At 48.4% G+C, this 20037-nt stretch overlaps 2 long non-coding RNA genes across 2 annotated transcripts in view; one reads left to right on the forward strand and one right to left on the reverse strand.

The window, feature by feature from the left end:
• LOC117066146 overlaps positions 1-18289 on the reverse strand; it is a 34713-nt gene extending 16424 nt beyond the window's left edge. The window contains exon 1 of the long non-coding RNA XR_004430152.1: positions 18182-18289. This is a non-coding gene — a long non-coding RNA (uncharacterized LOC117066146). The remainder of the gene's footprint in view (positions 1-18181) is intronic.
• Positions 6876-14716, forward strand: LOC117066137. Its single transcript, XR_004430142.1, has 4 exons — positions 6876-7116; positions 11492-11543; positions 11639-11855; positions 12216-14716. It is a non-coding gene; the product is annotated as an uncharacterized LOC117066137 (long non-coding RNA).
• Positions 18290-20037: the final 1748 nt, after the last annotated feature.

The following is a 20037-nucleotide window of genomic DNA, read 5'->3' on the forward strand; positions in this document are numbered from 1 at the left end:
ATCCCATCTCATCTCAGTCCTGTGACTTGGGCAGGAAGCATCATCTCTCTGAGCCTCAATTTTCCTTAGCTATAAAATGGGAAGGACAACATCATCTGTCCTGCCTGCCCCACAGGCATCTGGCAGGGCTCATATGGGATACTGTACTCAGAGGATTTGGAAAAGTGCAAAGAGACACATAACAATGAAGAATAGCAAGTCTTGAGTTCAACCCAGCGACCTTTACCAAGTGCCGGCTTTGTGCCAGGCAATAGCTGAGCACCTGAGATGCAAAGGTGAGTGAGAGAGAGACCGTTCCTGCCTTCTCTGGGCTCAGCACTCTGCAGGATGCTTGGAGGAGGCAAAAATATATATCAATAGTAACACTAACCAGCATTAATAATAGCTTCACTCGCTGAGTGCCTACTATGGCCCAAGCTTGAACTAAGTGCTTTACACACATTAAATCTTTTAAATAGCTAGGTGAGGTGGGTGTTGTTATTTGCATGAGACTCAGTGGGATGAAGTCATTTACCCACGGTCACCCAGCTGAGAAGCACAGGTCATCTGATTTCAAAACTTCTCCTCTCCAGGAGAGGTCTCCTTCTGCATTTTCTAGCATGCTCATGTTTTTTGTCTGTTTGTTTTGTTGGATTTTTCTGAGTTTCTTGAGACAGGGTCTTGCTCTGACACCCAAGCTAGAGTGCAGTGGCACAATCTCAGCTCATTGCAACCTCTGCCTCCCAGGCTCAAGCAATCCTCCTGCCTCAGCCTCCCAAGTAGCTGGGATTACAGGCACATGCCACTATGCCAGACTTTTTTTTTTTTTTTTTTTTAAGTAAAGACAAGGCTTCACCATGTTGCCCAGGCTCATCTCAAACTCCTGGGCTCAAGTGGTCCTCCTGCCTCAGCCTCCCAAACTACTGGGATTACAGGCATGAGCCACTGTGCATGGCCTCATTAAAGAAGGAGGCCACCCCTCATATTGTATTATGCCCAGTTTCTGCCTCCAAAGAAAGAATAAGTAAAAACTAAAAGGCAGAAATGAAATCCACACCACACCCTGGGCCTGGTAGTTAAAGATCGGACCCCTGACCTAATCGGTTATTTGCATTAAAAAAAATCACTGTGAAGATCCCTGCCTGTTCTGTTCCCTTTGAATTACCAGTGCGTGTAGCCCCCAGTCACGTACCCCCTGCTTGCTCAATCAATCATGACCCTCTCACATGGACCCTCTTAGAGTTGTTAGCCCTTAAAAGGGACAGGAGTTGCTCACTTGGGGAGCTCGGTTGTTGGAGACATGAGTCTTGCCGAAGCTCCTGGCCAAATAAAGCCCTTCCTTCTTTAACTTGGTGTCTGAGGGGTTTTGTCTGCAGCTTGTCCTGCTACAATCCTCCTGCCTCAGCCTCCCAAGTAGCTGGGACTACAGGCATGTGCCACCACGCCAGGCTTTCTTTTTCTTTTTTTAAAGTTAAACAGGGTTTCACCATGTTGCCCAGTCTCATCTCAAACTCCTGGGCTTAAGTGGTCCATCTGCCTCAGCCTCCCAAAGTACTGGGATTACAGGCGTGAGCCACTGCGCCTGGCCTCATGTTGTGTATATTTCCTTTTGCAACCTTTAGCAGCAGAACTAAAGAGCTCTGTGCTTTGTTATAACAGTAGTTAAAGCAGATGTGTGTACAAGCATCATCTTTGCTGTTGCGTGTCCTTGTTCATATCACACCACCAGCAGTAGGAGGAAAACCCTCCTCAGCATTTCCCCCGCAGCCAGCTCTTTGAACTTGGGCACATCGTGACGCTCTCTGCTCTCTGGCTCACTCATCTGAACAGAGAATGGATGAGGTGATTCCCCAGAGGGTCTTCCCTGCTCTAAAAACCTGTGCCACTCTAAGTCAACATCTCCCATTTGGACAAAGAGGGGGAAGGCTTTGCAGTACTTGTCCCAGCTCAGCTTCAAATAGGCTGTTTGATTTTGGGAGAGTCACTTAACCCATCTGGGCTTCAATTTCCCCATCCATGAACTGGGAACAAAATGTTATTACTCTTCCCACCTCACAGGCTTGTAATGAGGATCAAATAAGACAGAGGCCATGAAAACAGTTTGGAACCTTTCTAAGGATGTGGGGATGAGTTATGACTTCACCTCACTAGTTATCACCGAGAGAGGTGGAAAGATAGCCCCAGAAGGTGACTAAAAGGAAGGCAGAGAACCCTTCCTGGGGACCTCTGCTTCCCTCTACACAGAGCTCCACTGTGTGGAGGCCAAACTTCCCTTTGTCAAACATCAGGACCCTATTGGAAGTTGTTCCTATTATATCATTCGTTGTTTTCATTACTCTAATAGCTGGCAATCATTTCATGCTTATTCTGTGCTAGGCACTCAGCCAAATGTTCTGTGTTACTACAGCCGTCCAGGGTCAAATCAAACAAATCCTAGTCATTGAAACATTCTCTTTTTTAGTCAAAACAGGTCAAAAGAGTTTATGGGAGGTGTCAAGGTTAAGAACATGAGGCAGACAAACAGGGCTCCAATTCAGTCTAAGCTGTGAGTAGCCAACATGACCTTACAAATCATAACTTTCTAAGCCTCAGCTTACCCATCTGAAAAGTGAATGAGGAGAACGCCACTGATCTCCAAGAGATGCCGTGAGCATTTCACTAGGTCGTGCTTGTGCCAGTGTTAGGCGAAGAGATGCCATGAGCATTTCACTAGGTCATACTTGTGCCAGGTGTTAGGAAAAGGGAGCTCCATGGGGGTAGACACAGGTCAGGGGCCCACGTGCTCCTGGCAGGGGACAAGGCAGGGCTCAGGGGTGTGATGAGCAGAGTCAGGCAAGGTGGTGATGGGGCAACTAGGGACAGAACAGGCCCTAAACCCCGTTGGCTCAGGAAGCACAGGAGGGATGGGCAGGCTGGACGGGAGTTTCCCTTCTCCCAGGAAACCCTGCAGACGACCAGGAGTTTCCTCTGCAGACACATTGTCCCAGCCCATCCTCCTGTTCTCCCTCCCTCTCACCTCCTCCCTCTCTTCTTTCCAAACTCCTGGATCAGGGGGAATCTTATGATTTCAACAAACCTGCCTCGACGATGTCATATCAGGCTGCCCTGCCCCAGGGAAGAAAGGGCCATGACCAGGACCACCATCGGTGAGGGAGGAACCAGAATGCAGCTGCTGATGGAAAAACACAGAACTTTTGGGAAGAGGAGGCCAGAGGGCGGTCCTGTGAGTGATGCTTCCCCTCTCTAAGAAGCCATGGCAGTTGCAGCTCCAGTGCTTCAAACCCAAGGGACACGGAATTGGCTCCGTGTCCCCAAGTCAGCCAGAGGGGTGGGGGGCCAGCCCTGAGGAGCTGATTCAGGACATCTAAAGCTGGGCCTGGGGGCATGTATTAAGACAGTGCCCAGGTTGTGTCTGTTTGGCATTTGCCACATGGCTTCCAGAAGGAAGCTGGGGCATAGAACAGGTTATTGAAACCCACAAGTCTTAGACTTTGAAAAGTGACCTCATTTAGTTCTTTGTTTGCCCGTAATTATTTTGGTCTCCTTTCTTCTGCTCAGTGGACCTGAGACAATAGCCATCAGAGTGAGGGAACCGAGGGTGACATTGTAGCACCTTCTCCACCCAGAGCTGCCAGCAGGGCTCAGGGACCAGGGGGAGGCAGGTGGCTCCTTCCAGCTCATCTACATACAATGAGCTCATAAATCAGCCAGGCCATTCTTCTCCCTGCCTAGCTGGACTCTATGCCCTGGGTGACTAGTCTGCTGGCCCCAGGCTGGCCTGTACTCAGTAAAGCAAGCTTGGCATGGGGCCCAGGAGCCTTGGCCGATCCATACTGGAGGTGACCCCATGGCTGGAGCGCCCTCCTGCTCACGTGGACCTGTCCCCACACAGGTGAGCAGCTTCCGTTTCAAGCTGGTATTCAGAAGTGGTCACAACTTCCCCCGGCCCAACCTTCTACTTATTCAAAAACAAAGAGATTAGCCCACACCAGGCATCCTTTTCCTGCTGTGGAGCCACGGGCAAGTTGTCCCACTGAGCTGGTGTTCGCTGTGACATGGGGAGAAAAGTGACTTCTGCTTGGAGGGTTTTTCATGAAGATTAAATGAGAAGATGCTGCATGGTGAAGTTTTTGTCCCCTTGGTGTCCCATGATGTCCCCTTTCTTCCTAGTCCTTCCTGCCTCATCCCCTCCTGAATTGTTTCCAGATGCCCGAGGACAAGGCTGCCTTCAACCCTCCCAGCAGGGCTAAGTCCCTGTTCTGGGAGCTGCTCCCACTTCTTAGAGGGCTCTGTGCCTAGCAGAGATTGGCTTGTTTTTACCTGTTGGAATCAGAGGACAGTGGTGATTGGGAGGATTCGCTTCCTCTGGGCTGTGGCCCCCAGAGAGGTGGAGACACTCTCCCACAACACTGACATTTCAGACCTGGCTGTGAACAGATGTCTAGGAAACACTTCATTCAGTCAGTCTACAAACTCTGAATGGGACCCTGCTGGTCAGAAGGCTCAAGTAATATACAGATAAGCCTTTTCCTCAAGGGACTCTTCAGGGCCAGAGGAGACACAGCCCTACAGCCCCATACTAAAGGGCTGCAACTGCAGGGATTTGGGCTCTCAAACTCACTGTGCCAAAGGGAAAGTTAAGCTTGGGAAGTGAGTCACCAACACTGCCTTCCTTTTGTTCCCAAACAGCTATAATTTCACAACCTGGGGTCACAGCCTCATTTCCTCTACTACCTCCTCTCGCACATTTACTTTATTTATTTAAGACAGAATCTCACTCCCTTGCCCAGGCTGGAGTGCAATGGCACGATCTTGGCTTACTGCAACCTCTGCCTCCTGGGTTCAACCAATTCTCCTGCTTCAGCCTCCCAAGTAGCTGGGATTACAGGCATATGCCACCACACCTGGCTAATTTTTATATTTTTAGTAGAGACAGGATTTCGCCATCTTGGCCAGGCTGGTCTGGAACCCTCAGGTGATCCACCTGCCTGAGCCTCCCAAACTGCTGGGATTACAGGTGTGAACCACCGGGCCCTGCCCATGTTTACTTTATCTTATGTAAAATGTAGATTGAGCCCAAGACAATGCATAATTGACTTTTTCCTCCACTCCTTCTTTTCACATGTAAAATGTAGATTTATTGAGGCTCATAAGAGCCTCACAAGGATATATCTGTCTGCCTCACTGCCCACCTTCCCACCTTTCCCCACCCCCTCCTGCTTGCTCTTTCTCCTTTAAATATAAAGTTCCGAAAAAAAATAGGTCACAGATGCTCCTGTGATTTGTTTCCCCACCCCAACCCTCCATGGGTCATTAATCTTGGCTAAATAAACCTCTAATCAATTGAGACACCAGCCTTGGTCACTTTGCGGTTTACAGAAGTCTTCATGGATGCGATTGGAGCCCAAAGGTGGGAGTGGGTATCCCTGCATGGGGTAGAAGGTCAGGACTGGCTTCCTAGATAGAAGCCCCTATTTTAAGAACTGGAGGATGAGTTCAGGGTGAGGAAGCAGTGCCAGCAGAGGCACAGAGGCATGACACACATTTGGGAAACTACAAGATACTCCGTGTGGCAGAGCAGATGGGCAGGCAGATGAGTAACTAGCCAGAGCACTCAGGGAAGCAGATCCCAGAGGACTTGTGGGTATTCTAGCCCGTGGGGAGGCCGGCACTCAGGGACAGGACATGATCAGACTCATCACTCGTGCAGCACGAACCAGTGGGGAGGCTGAGGCCCTGAGGCTGGAGCACAGTGGCCTGGCCTGGAAAGTCACTGTGTTCAGCTGCCTGTTTCCATGTCACTTGTTCCAGAGTAAAAATCCACTTATCAAGGAGTAGAGACCAATTAATATTTCTTACAGTATTGCAAGAGAACCTTAAAGGACCACCCCCACACCCTCGCCCACACACAAACATCTACACACACAGGCACACTCATGCACTTACGCGCAGAGCCACACAGTGACCCCAAACACCAGCCCTGCACCTTCCTCAGGCTGGGTGTCCCAGGCCACCTCTCTTGGCCCAGCACATGCAGCTTCCCCATATGGTGATTCAGGGCCTTGCTGAGGACACCTCCAGTGAGGACACCTCCAGGCAGCTCCACAGGCAACAGAACACTCATGTGTAGAGTTGCTTCTTTTCAGCCCCATGAGCCAGCTTTAAAGCCAGCATTTTCCATCTTCCCAAATCTCTAGGATCCAAAAGAAAATGATAAGAAAACTAAATTCACCCTGCTGGAGAAATGGAAAACTTGGAGCACATTTCTTTTTTTTTGAGACGTAGTCTCGCTCTGTCGCCCAGGCTGGAGTGCAGTGGCCGGATCTCAGCTCACTGCAAGCTCCGCCTCCTGGGTTCCCGCCATTCTCCTGCCTCAGCCTCCCGAGTAGCTGGGACTACAGGCGCCCACCACCTCGCCCGGTTAGTTTTTTGTATTTTTTTAGTAGAGACGGGGTTTCACCGTGTTAGCCAGGATGGTCTCGATCTCCTGACCTCGTGATCCGCCCGTCTCGGCCTCCCAAAGTGCTGGGATTACAGGCTTGAGCCACCGCGCCTGGCGGAGCACATTTCTTCGTTTTTTGTTGCATCTCATTCCATTGTTCTCAGGCTCAAGGGCACATTAAGAATCACTTGTGTTTGTTAAATGCCATTCTCAGGTCTCACCTCCAGATGTGTTAGCTCTGTAGGTCAGTGTGGAGCTCAAGAATTGACATTTCTAAGGTGCCCAGATGATCAGCCACCACACTTTGAGAAAACAGAAATGTGGCACATTAGCCACAAAAGTGTTGAGGTGAAGGAGCCATTTCCTCCTTCTCTCACTTTCTCCTTTCCTGTGTGACCCTGGCTAGTTATTGCATCATTGAAGCCATCATAATAAGCCAGGAAGGAAGAAATTTCATAACTGTGCTGACTCCACCAGAACCCCTGCCTCTGTGAGCAGGGAGAGGTGAGGAGTAGCAGATGTTGTTAGCTGCCTACTCAACAGCCATCCCCCTCCCCAGTCCATGCCTCTACACTCTTTCCTGCTGAACAGAACTCCCATTCTGTTCAGGAAACAAGGACTGTGTGTTCCTCAGCAGCCTGAGCCCCAGTCCTAGCCCCGGCCCCAGGACGGAATCTTGATTGGCAAGGCAAGAGGTAGGTCGGCCTCCCCGAAATGTCCTGATCCCAGAGGTGAGCAGAGTCACAGGTTCAAGGAGTTCCTAGTACTTTCCTAGTACTAAAGCTGAAGCCCTTTCTCCAGCCAGTGCAGCCTCTGGCATCTGAGGCAGATCCCAGCAGAGGATACCAGTGGCTGGAGACGTCTGCCTGGTCCCTGTAGGGTTCCAGCCTTTAATTTGGCCTTATGCTTGCTCTGCTGCTCACTGTGGCTGGCTCTAAGAGGTAGGATTTGAGCCCAGGAGGTAGGTATGTCCATGTTTTACTTTAATCACATCTGGCTGACCTGGTTGCAAAGAAAATGAGTTCTTTGAAATACTGTTTTTCCCTTAAAATGAAGGTGGGGATTGGTGGAGAACAGGATGGGGTAGGAGGGGGGGGGTCAAAAGAGACTTCCAGGACTTGCCTACAGTGAGAACATCCTGTGTGAGGCAGGTGGAGGAAAGAGTGGTGCCCAGCCCTTGGGTGTTTCCCTGTCCCTTCTTGCTTCCAAACCCTGGCTTTGGTACCCACAGGCTGAACTCACCTGTGGTTTGGCTGTGTCCCCGCCCAAATCTCATCCTGAATCCCATGTGTTGTGGGAAGGACCTGGTGGTAACTGAATCATGGGGGCAGGTCTTTCCTGTGCTATTCTCGTGATAGTGAATAAGTCTCATGAGATCTGATGGTTGTTATAAGGGGGAGTTTCCCTGCACAAGCTCTCTCTTTGCCTGCTGCCATCCATGTAAGACATGACTTGCTCCCTGTTGCCTTCTGCCCTGATTGTAAGGCTTCCCCAGCCACATGGAGCTGTATGTCCAATTAAACCTCTTCCTGTTGTAAATTGGGCCAGTCATGGGTATGTCTTTATCAACAGCATGAAAACGAACGAATACACCCACCCTTGCCCTTTCAAGTCTAGTTTCTTCTGTCCATGAGGCTTATTCAGAGGCTATATTCAGACCCTAACTCCAAAGCCAGTCTGGGAGCAGAGCCTGGGTGAAGCCAAAAGTTGCCACTATTTGATTCTTTTCTGTGCTACTCATGGTCTTGCTCTAACACTGCTTCTACCATTGCTTTTTTAAAAGATCTAATAAGTGATTCTTAGATATACAAAAGAGGTATAAAATATAACATAATTCATACCTTCATACCCACCATTCAGCTTAAGAAACAAATCATTTAACAGTGGAGTTGAAGCTGATCCATTCTCTCTTCCCCCTCCTCAAAATCAGCTGACTCTTGTGCCTATCATATGTATTAAGTTTGACTACAAATAACAGAAAACCCAAAATAGTTACTCAAGTGAGCTGGAAGTTTACTGACCCTTGGTACAAGAGAGGTGGAGGGAAGCAGTTCAGGGCTTCTGTGGGAGCTTCACAGTCCCCAGGACCAGCCATCCCCGAGCTGCCACCTGCAGTACCATTTCCACCTCCTGGACCAAGAGAGCTGCCATGCTCCAGCCATCTCATCTACTTCAAGCCAGCAAAAAAGGAGAAATGAAGGAAAGAAGGGCATGTCACCTGCCTTAAGGTGACTTATTGAAAGTTGTACACTATGCTTCCCTTACATCCTATTGGCCAGAACTTGTCACAAGGCCACATCCAGTTGTGGGAGAAGCTAAAAGATGTCATTTTTATTCCAACGGGCTATGTGAAAAGGAGAGTGCAATTGGGAGACCCCTAGTGGTCTCTGCCACATCATAGCCTTAACCAACATGCTGGCTTAGGGCACTACATTGCTGAAGATGTTGAATTTTAATTTTTTTAATTTTATTTATTTATTTATTTGAGATGGAGTTTCATGCTCGTCGTCCAGGCTGGAGTGCAATGGTGCAATCTTGGCTCACTGCAACCTCCACCTCCTCCTTTCAAGCGATTCTCCTGCCTCAGCCTCCTGAGTAGCTGGGATTACAGGCATGCACCACCATGTCCAGCTAATTTTGTATTTTTAGTAGAGACGGAGTTTCACCATGTTGGCCAGTCTGGTCTCAAACTCCTGACCTCAGGTGATCCGCCCGCCTCGGCCTCCCAAAGTGCTGGGATTATGGGCATGCGCCATCACGCCCAACCAGATGTTGCTTTTTTAAAACAAACTTTTAGTATATACAAAAAAAAAAAAAGGATATAGATGATAGAGCTCAATGAAATCTCATAAATGAATCATGATATAGACTGTAACCAACACCCCAGAAAGGCCACCTCATGCCAAACAAGAGTCTGATTAGAAAATAAAATCCCAGCTTAGTAGCTGTCTCATTCTATGTTGGTTCATGAGAATTTAGTTTGCATCACTCCTTGTTCTTAAAGGACTACGTTTCCAGTTTCTGGTAATACTGGTAAGTGTTTCTCTTGATGAACGAGCTGAAACTGAAAGTGAATTTCCCTTTAGAAAAGTCACAATCCACAGGGGGTCATATCATGCATTTAGTTACAAGCTACATGAAATAAAGAGGGATGGCATTTATTGTGCGCCTATTGTGTCAGCTTCTGTGCCAAATGAAGATGCTGCTTTTGAAAATACAACCAGTGGAAACACTGCTGTCCCCATTCCTGGATCTGTCACTGACTGGGGCTGTGTGATGTCACTTGAACCTGAAGTCACTTAAGCTGGCTCTGCCTTCGTTTTCTCATCTGCCAAATGGGGATAATATAGTGATGATTAAAAGAGGAAAATATTGCCAACATGGTCTATAAATATAAAGCTTGGGCCGGGCACAGTGGCTCATGTCTGTAACCCCAGCCCTTTGAGAGGTCAAGGTGGGTGGATCACCTGAGGTCAGGAGTTCAAGACCAGCCTGACCAACATGGTAAAACCCCGTCTCTACTAAAAATGCAAAATTAGTTGAGTGTGGTGGTGCATGCCTGTAATCCCAGCTACTCGGGAGGCTGAGGCGGGAGAATCACTTGAACCCGGGAGGCAGAGGTTGCAGTGAGCTGAGATTGTGCCACTGCACTCCAGCCTGGGCAACAAGAGTGAAACTCCGTCTCAAAAATAAATAAATAAATAAATATAAAGCCCGGTGCAGACATTGCTTCCTTCCCCTTAGGAGGCCAAGTGTTTGACCGAGCTCTACCTACACAGTGTGTCTTTCCACTGAGCTTGCCTCCTCGCTCCTAAGTGCCATGAAGGCAGAGGTCATCCCCACCTCCCATCCCTGAGCTGATGATGGAGTGAGCACTGAGACACATTCGATGGATGGAGCCAAGGGCTTGCTGTGTTTCCTTTTACAACTGGATCTGAGTCATGCCTCCTTTTGCCTCCCACTGCGGCCCTCCTCCCCTGGATTTCTGGAACACTCAGGCTGTCTGCGTGTTTTAATTTATGCTGCCTTCCTCCCTTCCTTTCTCGCTCTTTTCATACTTGCCAGCCCATATATATTTAGCTCTTTTCATCTTTCTTCATAAATCATTCCCGCAAGTCAAGTCCCTGAAAATGTTTCCCCTGAAACCCCTCCAAACGGTATTTGAAACACTTACCTCCTCATAAATGCAACGTGGACAATTTGGCCTGTCACTGCTGCCTTAGTGCCAGGAGAAAGACAGTAAGGAAACTGGGGTGCAGGCTCTGGCACTCCATGTGGGGAACTTTGTATCCCCTTTCTTTTAAAGATGCTGATGGCTGGGCACGGTGGCTCACGTGCTAGTAATCCTAGCACTTTGGGAGGCCAAGGCAGGCAGATCACTTGAGATCAGGGATTCGAGACCAGCCTGGCCAACATGGTGAAACTGCAGCTCTACTAAAACCACAAAAATCAGCCAGGTGTGGTGGCGCATACCTGTAATCTCAGCTACTTAGGAGCTGAGGCAGGAGAATTGCTTGAACCAGGAGGCGGAGGTTGCAGTGAGCCAAGATGGCACCATCGCACTCCAGTCTGGGAGACAAGAGCAAAACTCCATCTCAAAACAAAATAAAATTATAATTAAATTAAGATGCTGAAACAGCATTGAAGGGTTCGGGAAATAATTTACTTTATGGTCCTCACAATGAAGGGGTAATCTGGTGGTGAAAGTTCTGGGCTGTAGCATCTGAATGTCTGAGTTAAAATGCTGGCTTGGTCACTTATTTGTTGTGGAATCTTGGCCAAGTTACATGACTTCTCTGTGTCCCAACATCCTCAGCTGTAAAATGGGAATGAGAGTTTACCTTACTAGGCAGTTATGAGAATTAAATAAGTTCATTCACACCAAGTTCTTAGCATGTTGTCTGGGACATGGTAAGTGCCTGACAGATTTTAGCTTGTCGTTGTGTTTTTTCCTGGGTGTACACAGTCTCCATCCTTTTCATCATTATTATTGGCAGAACCCTTGTTTTATGCTGGATTCCAATATAACCTGAGTTTTAAAATAATAGCTTTTTCTGCCTTCCCTTGCAGCCAAAACAAGTCATGTGACACAGCTCTTGCCAGGGAGATGACAGCTGGAATCGTGAGTAGTGCAGCCAGAAAAGCTTTGTAAAGGGAGCAGACTGAATTGCCATGTTCCTGTCTGCCTTTCTCCCCTTCCTCCTTTTTCCTGTTTAGAATGTGAATGTGATGTCTGGAGCCTCAGCAGCCACATTTGGACCACGAGCTCAATTTGAGAATGACAGTCATGTGCCCAGGATGATGAGAGAGAAAGAGAAAAGGAACCTGAGTCTTTCCTCCCAGATGGCGCTGTGCAGCTGCCGTACCAGCCCTGGGCCGCCTGCCTTTGGACTTCTTGTAACCAAACAAATGAATAAATAACCGCGTAATCTGTGTAAGCCCCTACTTGTCATGTTCCTATTAGCAGCTATGTGCAATTCCTAACTGCTGCAAGCGTAGTTTCCTGGCTGGGAGCAGCTCCGATTAGAGCTGGATACGATCCTGAAGTGGTTTGTAAACTGCATTCCGCAGGAGCTGAGGGATCCTATGAAGCCCCCTCTCAGACTGGAGATCAGGGATGGGAGGAGTAAGGACCATGCTGCCTCTCCCCACCTCATCTTTTTTCCAAGTTTGTTTTAACTTCCTGTAGCGGGAGAGGTGGCCCAGTTAGGTTTTGCGGAAAGAACAGATTTCAGGACAAAAAAAATAAAAGGTTTGGAAATCACTTTTCTTGTCCAACCCCCTCATTTTACAGATGAGTGATCTGAGGCCCCCAAAACATCTTGCTAGTCAAGCTCAGCCAAGCAAAGCCAAGAGGAGAACCCAAGTTTTCTGCTCTTTCCGGGGGCCCTGCCAAGTGCTGGAACTGCCACACACAAAAAAGCCGATCCAAAGAGTTTACAATCGCTGACGAAGTCCCAACCCACTGAGCTCTGATGGGCTGCCTGTTCTTAGGGGAATTGGACAGGGCCCCTCCGGTTAAAACTAATGAGGGCTGGGAATGCCCTTTCAGGGCCCTGGGCAGCCAATTTGCCCTCCTGCTGAGAGAAAGTTGGACCCGATTCCTCTTCTGTCTTTATAGTAATTCATTCATTGTTTGTTTATTTTTTTTTAAAGCACACACACATTAGATGTGTGAAGCAAAGGGGGTGAATGGGTGGCATGAAATCCTCAATGCATGGGGCTCTTTGTCCCTGTTCTTGTAGTTCTCCTTTGCAAAATGCTCGCTTAATCAATTCAAGATCAATGGCTGCTAAGTCGCAGCTGTAAACACCATCTCATTCAAGGTCAATTAGAGCAGCCCGGTGTTCTGTAGCAGGAAGTTTAACTGTGGGAGAGGCCTGGGGAGGGCCTTTATCATGGAGCCTTCAGTAAGTGTTTACAGAGCCCGTCCTTGTGGATTTGCTCTGTGTGGACACATTGGTCAACTTGGTAGAAAATACATCGCCACTTGAGTGGAATAACTAGATGTTACAATAATTCAGAATATCTGATTCCAGGACTTTCACTAGAAACTCTTTTCCTCATCCCTCCATTCTATCCATCCATCCATCCATCCATCTACCCACCCACTCCACAAATTATTTCTTGAGCAGCTACTCATGTATCCAGCACTGGTGCAGAAGAAAACAGGCAGGGTCCTCACTTGGAGATTTTTTGAGGGGAGCATAGAGAGCCCGAGAATGAACAGGTAAATGAGTGGACAGAGAAGGGATCCTGTGACAGAGTTGTCCTCAGCTGGAGAAGCAGCCCAGAGGAGTCCACACTGCACCCCCTCCATGGGGCAGCCGGGACAATGCAAGCCCCCCTACCCTCAGCCCCACCCCATCCCAACCCCAGGGCTCTGCTTTCCAGCTATGATGAACTCATGGGGCCTCTCAGAGCGTTCAGTGATTATCAGGGCCAGGCTCAGTGTTAAGCGTTTGGCTCGGATTCTTCTGCTGAACTCCTTTTGGAAACAGGCTTTTTCCCCCTACCCTCAGGTGCCCACAATGAGACAAGGGCTGAAAAGTCTCTCAGAGGAGCCCAGATACCAGGGTGAGTTTAGCAGCCCTTCACTTTGTGAGCACTGGGCAAGGCCCGAGACTGCTTGAAGACTCTTATTTGTAAACTCCAAAGGCTTCAGAACAGCTGTGTGATGCAAAAGAAAAAATCGCCATAAAGCCAGCTTTCATAAATTCATTCAGCAACTATTTTAAGGCATGGAGGAGAACCAGAATGGATGCTACACTTGGAATTAGAGACCCAAGTTCAAATCCTTCCACCACCTCTCATTCTTCAGCAAGTCCTTAATTTATTGAGGCTCACTTTCCTAACTTATAAAGTGGTGCTAACACTATCCCACTCATGTAACTGTGATGAGGATTTTTTTTTACATAGGATTCCATAGCCAGTGACTGAATCTGCCTTGGAGGCAGAGAGATCCACCAAGAGACTGGGAGAGTGGCTTAGGCCAGGGGCACTAATGAAATATTGCAGATGAGAACAATGGCTGGGAAAGACGCCAAAGTGCTAAGATCAATGGGATTTGGCAACTCCCTGCAGAGGGGTGGGGTACCACCATTCATGAAGGCAAGGAACTGGGAGAAGCTTGGGAGACTTGGTGGGCAGTGATGCCATTGACAACCACTGGGGACACCAAAGATACTCTGTTTGGGAGACCTGTGGGCCAACCAGGTAGTCATCAGTAGGCACCTGGCAGCTGGAGACTGTGGGAGTCATCCACAGGTGGTCATTGAACACACGATGGGCATGGGTGAGGTCTGGTAGGAGACACATGCCATTTTTGACTGTCCAACATAACATACACCTTCAAACAACTGCTCCTCCTCCATTGCCGTCATGAGTGTTTGCAGGACTGACAGTCCCCATAAAATGCAAGGGGAGATAGGAGGCCTGGACCCCTGGTCATCCCAGCAGGCAGCTCCCTTGGCCATGTGATTGCTGTAGTGGGGAAGATATGACTCAGCATGGGACACTCAGAGTCCTTCCTGGGGATTTTCCAATTTGGAATTAAAGAAGGGGCTTTGTCTTTTGCATCCCCGAGTGGGAAGGAATTGAGACATGCCAGGGGCCATCTTCTGTGGAATATGAAGAAAGCTAATTTGCTGGAGAGAATAAAGCCAATCAGAGGAAGCAGAGCTGAGAAATAGAGAGGAGGAGAATCCTGACTGCAACGTGTTCCTGATTCCTGTCTCAGAAACTCCCAAAGCTTCTGTGCTTTCCACAGCACTTCCTTCAGTTCATTGAGCTACTGCAGGCATGAGAGTCATTAAATTCTCTCTTTTCAAGTCAGCTTGAATTGAGTTTCTATCACTTGCACTCCAAAGAATCTTAGCTAACTCAGCTCTCAAAGGCAGAAAGATTACATAGCTGATTTTGAACACTTTACTATCCATATACACATTTCAGAAGCTGATGGAAAGCTATGGATGGATGCAGGAAAGGTTGTCTACAAGTTCAAGGTGGGGGAATCTCATCAAAGAGCCCAGTCATGGAATACTAGAACCTCTGGGACACAGGAAACAGCAAGGAGACTTGGGCTGATCCTTGGGAGACAGGTCATTTTCAGGAGACAAGAGGAGAAAGACTAGGGCCAGAGGCAGATTGAAAAGATCATATAAATGGAAGGAGAATCAAGAAGGGGCAGCATGGTGAAAACCAAGGAAGAAGGATGCTCAGAGGAAGTTCCCGCCAGTGCGTTGATAAAGGCTGTGGAATTTGGGAACTGCATAATGGATGTTTTGGCGAGCTCAGCAAAGAAGGCGTGGGGCAGCTCACAGAAGCCAGGTTGCAGGGAGGGTTCCTAAGAAGGAGTGAACCTTGAAAACATGCTAAGTGAAAGAGGCCAGATATAGGGGCCACATATTCTATGATGACATTCATATGAAGTATCCAGGATCAAATAGGGAAATCCACAGAGGCAGGAAAGAGATTGCCAGAGGCTGAGGAAGGGGGAATCAGGAGTGACTGCTTAACGGGTACAAAATTTCTTTTCAGGGTGATGAATGAGATAGTGGTGGTGGCTGCACAACACAGCAAGCACACTAAAAACCACTAAAGTGTACTTTGTTGCTTTGTTGTTGTTGTTGCTTTTGGAAATAGGATCTTGTTCTGTCACCCAGGCTGGAGTGCAATGACAAGATCTGGGCTCACTGCAACCTGCACCTCCTGGGTTCAAGTGATTCTCCTGCCTCACCCTCCCAAGTAGCCAGGATTACAGGCACCCAGCACCACACCTGGCTAAATTTTGTATTTTTAGTAGAGTCAGGGTTTCACCATGTTGGCCAGGCTGTTCTTGAACTTCTGACCTCAGGTGATCTGACCACGTTGGCCTCCCAAAGTGCTAGGATTACAGGCATGAGCCATCGTGCCCAGCTTAAAGTATACATTTTAAAGGGGAAATATTACATTATGTAAATATGATCTCAGTTTCAAAGCAAGTGGGGGCTGGTAGAAGGGAAGCAGCAAGAATCGAGCCTCCATGGAGGTGCTTGGCAGAGGATCCAAAAGGAGCGCTGGGTGATACCTGGAGGGAAACAGTAAGATCAAGGAAATGATTTTTTAGGATGAGAAATCCTGACCTCAGAGAGAAGGTAGGTGTGGTGGGCAGAATGGTGGCACCAAAGATGTCCTTGTCCTAATGCCTAGAACCTGTGAATATATTACCTTACATGGCAAAGGGGACCTCGGATTGCAGGTGGAATTAAGGGCGCTGATCAGCTGACCTCAGCATAGGGAGATGATCCCTGATTATCTAGGGGGCGCTGTGTAATCACAATGGGCCTTACAGGTATGACTAGGAGGCAGAAGAGTCGGCATCAGGAGGTGAGATTTGAGAAAAACTCAACTGGCCAAGCCTGGCCTTACTGATGAAGGAAGGGAGTCACAGGCTGAGGAATATGGACAGCCTCTGGAAGCCGGAAGAGGCAAGGAAATGGACTTGACCCCAGGGCCTCCAGAAGAAAAAGCAACACTGCAGACACCTTGACTTCAGCCCCGTGAGATGCATGTCAGACATCTGACCTGCAGAACTCTAAGATAAGTCTGTGCTGCCTTAAGCCACTACATTTTTGGTCATTTGTTACAACAGCGATAGGAAACCAACACAGTGGGATGTTCCAAAGATAGGGATGACTAAATATCAGGAGGAAGCCGGTGGCTATGAGATGGCGGCGATGTAGGAAGAACATTGGCCTCAAAGCCAAATGATGTGTGAAACCCCAACTACCACTAACTTAACTGCACAGTCACAGGCAAGTCAGCCCTCCCCTTGCTGGGCCTCGGTTTTCCCACCTGTGAAATAGGAGCATTGGTGTGATGACCTCGAAGGGATCCACCAGCTCTGATGCTCTTGTTCCTCAGGCTTTGCAGCTGCAGTCATTGGAACAACATATGCTGGGTCTGCCTCTGCCAGGGTCCATAGGGAGGCTGACCTGATTGTTTTGGTTTGTCAGAGAGGCTGCCCTACTGAAGGATGATGGCAAAGGACACTCAGCTGCCTTCCACAGAGGCAGCAGGGTAAAGAGGATCCAGGATACCCCACTATCACCATCCCCATAATATATGTATTAGTCCATTTTCACACTGCTGTGAAGAACTACCTGAGGCCAGGCCCAGTGGCTCACCTCTATAATCCCAGCACTCTCAGAGGCCAAGGTGGATGGATCACTTGAGGTCGGGAGTGCAAGACCAGCCTGGCCAACGTGGTGAAACCCCGTCTCTACAAAAAATACAAAATTAGTTGGGCATCGTGATGCACGCTGTAATCTAAGCTACTTGAGAGGCTGAAGCAGGAGAATCGCTTGAACCTGGGAAGTGGAGGTTGCAGTGAGCTAAGATCACACCACTGCACTCCAGCCTGAGCAACAGAGCTAGACTCCACCTCAAAAAAAAAAAAATTAAATTAAAAAAAAACTACCTGGGACTGGGTAATTTATGAAGAAAAGAGGTTTAATTGACTCACAGTTCCACGGGTTTAATAGGAAGCATGGCTCAGAGGCCTCAGGAAACTTACAATCATGTTAGAAGGCAAAGGGAAAGCCAGCACTTTACCATGGTGGAGCAGTAGAGAGAGAGAGAGAGAGTGAAAAAAGCGACACACTTTTAAACCATCAGATCTCATGAGAATGCACTCACTAGCATGAGAACAGCAAGGGGGAAATCTGCCGCCATGATCCAACCACCTTCCACCAGGCCCCTCCCTGACACATACGGATTACAATTCAACATGAGATTTGGGTGGCGACACAGAGCCAAACCAAATCAACACATATCTTCCCAACCCCCTGAAAGTTAGGAGGGGCTCTGCCAACTGTCTCCCACTGGCTGACCTTGTTAATGAGTTTTGGCTTCAGAATCCTCCTCAACACAGTGCCCCACAAAGCCACTGCCAACTAAGCAGGACTGACAGGTGAGGTGGTGTCTACATGGCAGCCTCGGGTTGAGATATTGCTGATCCCAGCAACTTCCTTGAAGCCATAAGCACCTTTGGGATTAGGTAAGACCTTAAAATTCTTTCCATCATAAATAGCAAACTCTGGGTTAATTAGTTCACCAAGGTTCTGGAGGAGATTCCTGATTTCAGACAACAGAAATCATCCCTGGCCAACTAAAGAGAAAACACTAAATCCCTGTTGAAAACGTTGAGTTGCTTACAAAATTTGACAAGAAGCAGACAAAAGAGGCAAGACCGTAGAAATTAACAGTGAGAACACTCACGTTCATGACACAGGAAAAGCGTGATTAAGGCAACACTGTTGGCACGGCTCCCCACCCCGGTCACTGCATTGGCACCTCAGCTGCCGCCCTGAATAGCCTCTACCTGAGCTCACCACTTTAGGTCACGCTCAGGATTGAAAGTACCAGGAGAAAGCGTCAGTTGCCGGAGCATAGGTTAGGTGCTGCCCCCTGGTGGCCGAGAGCACAGAGACCGCCTCTGTCCCAATCCACTCTCACTTCCTCCAGCAGCTGGGGGGCCCTTCCCACCCTAACCCACTCTGTGGAATAATGCGCCCTAGTAGCAAGTGGTTTCACATGTTAGGTCCCTTAAAAGGGTCTAAGGTTCCCTGCACTCAGATAATTTACTGTGGAATGTTCCTTCTAGAAAAGACTTTTGAAACCTACTAGTTCAACACTCAACGATCCAGAAGCACAGAAGGGCTGGTTAGTGTTGGCGCCAGCTGCACACAGGCCTCCCAGCTGCCCTTCCAGTGGCCTCCCTGCCCCGAGCCAATGTCCTCCTGCCTGCGACTGGCCTATGACAGTGTAGGACCCAGAGTCGGAAGACGTGGCATTGCCATGGTGACCAGAAGTCACAGCTTTTCAAAGACTGGATGAATTTCTTGAGCTTTCACATTTTTCTAAGAAGGGATAAGTAGTAGCTCTATGTGATTTAGTCCTTATACCTTGGTAAACATAGCTTTCCAATGAATATATTTACAGTTCAGCAAAACAAGCTTTTGCCAGGTTCTGTTTTCCTGGATGTTCTTTCTGAGAATGTGATTGCCGCAGTGATCGGTCCCTCAGAGGGCAGTTCTGTTTCAACATCACAGTCAGGGTCTCTGGGCAGTGGAGCAGCAGGGGGACACAGTGTCTGGGATGAGAGGAAGAAGAGGAAACAGGAGGGAAGTTGGGCAGACAGGGACTGAGCTGGAACTTCTAGTGACTTCATTATTTTTCAGCAGGCTGGCACAGCGGCACTGGATCTTGGCTGGACAGGGCAATTAACAGCTCCCCAAGCTCCTAATGAGTCACTTTCTTGAGGTTTAAGCTGCCCGCAGTTTCCCAAGGGAATTTATTCCTGGAAGCTCACTCCTGAGAAGTGCCCTCCCCTGGGTGCACCTTGTCGAGGGCTGCTGGATTTGGCCAATTGGTCAGAAACCAGGAATTCTGGGTCCAGAACCATAGCCTGTAATTTACAAGGGGGACTTATAGTGCTCAGCCATAACTCAGGCACACAGGATGGTGCCTGGCAAGGACATTTCACTTTCCGGGGCAGCTGAGAGGTCTCACTTCCTCAAAACCCTCTTCTGAGACTCTCCTTCCACAAGGGCCTGCCAGGTTTTGTATCTGGTTCAACCAAGGGTAGACACAGCCCCCAACAGCAGTGGTTTATAGTTGGCCAAGAGCCAAACTCTGTCCTAGATCAGGGCTGAAACCAACCAGACTTTCTCCCAGAGATCTCAAACTTGAGACTTGCATAAAATCTGTTACCAGGTAGTAGCAAGAACAGTGGAAACCAAAGCTGAGGAGCTAAATTTCCAGAGGAAAGGATGAGGTGGCTGTGGCATAGCTGCTTGCAGGAGTGAGGGGTGCTTCTTAATGTGCCCTGTCGCTGGAAATCATCTGAATTTGCCTCCGTTCTTGGAGACCCAAAATATCCCTGTCACACATCCAAACACATGCACTCATAGCCAAGGAGGCGATGGGACACTTATCTGACTGACTCAAGCCTAAAAGACTCCACTTTTGCCTCACACTGAGGAGACATGGGAGATCCAGCCTAACCTGTTTTAATGTCTTCAGTTACTCACTTTAGTTTGTCTATGAAACATGAACAGGGTTAAAATCTAACA

This window comes from Trachypithecus francoisi, unplaced genomic scaffold (assembly GCF_009764315.1).
Source record: "Trachypithecus francoisi isolate TF-2019V2 unplaced genomic scaffold, Tfra_2.0 Contig01579, whole genome shotgun sequence".
NCBI classification, from domain to species: Eukaryota; Metazoa; Chordata; class Mammalia; order Primates; family Cercopithecidae; genus Trachypithecus; species Trachypithecus francoisi.